The sequence below is a fragment of the Halichoerus grypus genome, chromosome 10 (assembly GCF_964656455.1).
Source record: "Halichoerus grypus chromosome 10, mHalGry1.hap1.1, whole genome shotgun sequence".
Classification (NCBI taxonomy): domain Eukaryota; kingdom Metazoa; phylum Chordata; class Mammalia; order Carnivora; family Phocidae; genus Halichoerus; species Halichoerus grypus.
In genome coordinates, this window is record NC_135721.1 from 65911230 (window position 1) to 65914861 (window position 3632).

At 40.1% G+C, this 3632-nt stretch overlaps 1 pseudogene; it reads left to right on the top strand.

The window, feature by feature from the left end:
- The first annotated feature begins 200 nt into the window (after positions 1-200).
- On the top strand, positions 201-703 carry LOC118548211 (large ribosomal subunit protein uL24 pseudogene; annotated as a pseudogene).
- Positions 704-3632: the final 2929 nt, after the last annotated feature.

The window sequence follows — 3632 nt, forward strand, 5'->3', positions numbered from 1 at the left end:
CCACTTTCATACCACTAAGTTGGGAGTGGTTCGTTATGCAGCAAATGATAACACAAGGCTTTTTTAGGTGCAGCAGGAAGGTTTTGGCAATACAATTCACTAAAAACAAAACAAAAACGGGCTTTCACTTCACTTCTGGTCAGTTCCATGTATAAGTAACTGCAATCAAAATTCTTGAAAAAACATAGGTTTTAGGTCAGCGGTCAAAATGAAGTTCAATCCCTTTGTGACTTCTGACCGGAGCAAGAACCGAAAACGGCATTTCAATGCACCTTCCCACATTTGCAGGAAGATCATGTCTTCCCCTCTTTCCAAAGAGCTGAGACAGAAGTACAACGTTTGATCCATGCCCATCCAAAAGGATGATGAAGTGCAGGTTGTGCGAGGACACTACAAAGGTCAGCAGATTGGCAAAATAGTCCAGGTTTACAGGAAAAAGTATGTCATCTACACTGAATGAGTGCAGCGAGAGAAGGCAAACGGCACAACCGTCCATGTGGGCATTCACCCTAGCAAGGCGGTTATCACCAGACTAAAACTGGACAATGACTGCAAAAAGATCCTTGAACGTAAAGCCAAATCTCACCAAGTAGGAAAGGAAAAGGACAAATATAAGGAAGAAACAATTGAGAAGATGCAGGAGTAAAGTAATCTTAGATGCGACTTGAAATAAAAACTGTTAAAATGAAAAAACAAAACAAAACATAGGTTTTAAGATTGTAAAAACATAGTTTTTAAGCCTGTAATCTTTTATTTATTCGTTTCTTTGATCTTCCCATACTCCTTTCTCTCATGTTATTGGTGACTGTCTTGTGACTATCTACATAATGCATTTGGGGGTGAAGGAAACACCCTTAAACACCATCTTTGCGAGTATGTTCAGTCTTTGTATGGTAAGGCATAAACGTAATCTCCTGCTAGAGTTTTTACATGTCAGCCCCTGCGCCACCCCCAGCCTCACCCTGCTGCTTCAGAATGAGATAGTGATGCTGTGAACTTGTTCAACCTAGAAATGTTCTGAATCATCAGATTCTAAATAAACCTGGATTTTAGGCGTTAGGCAGCAGGTACCTCCCTTAGTATAGTTGAATTCCCTTCTACCTCTGCTTGCAGACTGGGTAGTTCTGGCCAGAGTTTAACTATTTCTTAGAGAGTCTTGCTGAAAGTGGGAAGAAGCCAACAATCACCAACCAGCATTCTGAATCTTTCCCACCATCTTCTCTAGAGCTACAGCCTTGTTGGTCATGTGGTTTGCTTTGCAAGGTAAACCAACTTTAGCTGGATCAAGAATTTTGCCCAAAAGCTGTGCCATCATGTAACAAGGTTCACTAGATTTACTCTGCAATAAGTAGATCCTTGTCACTAGATGCCTATCACAGGCACTAAGTCACTACCTAGGGTTTTTTTGTTTTTTTTTTGTTTGTTTGTTTTTTTAAGTTTTATCATTTGCAGCACCCACTTCCAGGTACATACATTCTGAATCACTTTGGATTAAGTTCTGCTATGGGTAATAGATAAATCAAAGTAACATGACTTAAATAAGGTAGAAGTATATTTTTATCTAACATGGAATAGTCTAGAGGTAGGCAACCCAGTGTTGGAATGGTAGTTGCCTGGTTATCTAGATTCAGATCTTTTTATCTTGTTGCTCCAACAGTTTTAACCTGCTGTCTCATGGTCTAAGATAGCTGCTTGAGCTATAAGAATTGTGCTCACTTTGTAGCCAGTCATAGGAGAAAGGGAGCAAGGAAGAGCATGCCTACTTCATTTAAAGGTGTATATTAGAAGTTGCACACAGAGCTTCCATTTATATTCCATTTTCCAGTAATTAGTCACCTGGCTACACTTAACTGGGAGGGAAAGTGGAAATGTCTTTATTGTGGGTGGTCATGTGCCCATTGAAGCCCTTATTTCCATTTTCTTTAAAATCACTTAGCTCTGTTTTATATTACATAGTTTTCTCATAAATTTAAGCTTTTAAATGAACTGTGCTATATGAAGAAAACATGAGAGGACTTAATCAGAAAGGGAGTATTTAGGGATGATAAAGCTAAGAAAATCAAGCCTTGCATGTGTCCTTGGGATCTGGACTCCTAGGACTTCATTCACCCCTGGAAACTACATCCCCCATACTGACCCTCATTAACCATTCTCACAGAAAGCACTGGTCCTCCCAGAAGGATTTATTATTTGAGTTTTGGGGAAGCAATTAAGAGTTTATAGTGAGATTTAAATTTGATAAGAACCCCAGTGGCCTATTCTGTATTTCAGCTCAATAACCAGACCAAACCCCCCCACCCCCCCACCCAGTTTAACAAACTTTGACAAATTTGACACTAGAAAAATAAGCTCTGTTTGCTCAAATGAAAACTTTTTGTTTATCAACACTAAGGTTTATGGGAGGTAATGATTTTTCTCTCATATCTAACAGGAGGATTAATGAGGTATTCAGGTGATAAAAAGTCACCAAAATCATTTATTCACAATATTAACTGAGAACCTACACAATAGACACAGCACTGGTTTTTGGAATATGGTGATGAACAAAAGTAGTTACGGTATTTACTGTGGTAGGCTGACTAATGACTTGCAAAGAGAGCTAGTCCTAAGCCATGGAGCCTGTGACTATGTCACCTTACAAGGCCCATGTGATGAAGTTAAGGAGCTTGAACTAAGGAGATTATGTTAAACCTGTCTGGGTGGGCTCTAAATGCATTCACAAGTGTCCTTACAAGGGGGAAGGCAGAGGGAGTTTGAGAGAAGAGGAAGGAGGCAATGGGATGATGGAAGCAGGTGTGGAAAAGATGATGTGATGCACAGCCATGATCCAAAGAGGGAGGACAGCCTCCAGAAGGGGAAAAGGCCATGAGAACTATTCTTCCCAGAACCTCTAGAGGAAGTAGGTCCCTATCAACACCTTGATGGCAGCCCAGTGAAGCTGATGGCTGACTTCTGATCTCCAGACCTGTGGGAAAATAAATTTCTGTTGTAAACCATCGTGTTTGTGGTACTTTGTTACAGCCACAAGAAACAAATACACTGCCTCCTACAGAGTTTATAATCTAGTGGGTTAAAAGGCAATTAGAATGAAGTATGAAATGATATATAATCAGAAACTTGAAAAAGCAATTCAGGGTAATTTGGGTAAGACAGTGGGGAAGGGAAACCAGATAGCTGCGAACACCAGGTTTTAAAAAATCATTCTGTCTCTTTCAGGTGGAGAATGCTTTAATGGAGGTGAGGGAGTAGTGGGAATGTTGTGGCAAGAAATGAGGCTGAATGAACCATTAAGCAAGTGCTAGGTGATGAAGGCACAAGTCATGCTAAGGAGTGTGGGCTTCATTCCTATAGTCTGGGGAGCCATTTAAGAGTTTTGAGTACGGTTGTGGCATAATTAGATCTGCATTTTAGAAAAACTTCTCAGTACCTAAGGTAGGTTAGTGACAATTCTTAAGTACTCATCACTCGTTTCAGGACCCTTTCTTAGACTTCATGGATTTACATATATTTAGACATTTTGTATTATTACTTTGTTTCTTTTCCTAAAAATCAACTTTTAATTGCAAGATTCTTTTGGTTTCAGGGGTGACTGGGTGGCTCAGTCGGTTGAGCATCTGACTTCGGCTCAGGTC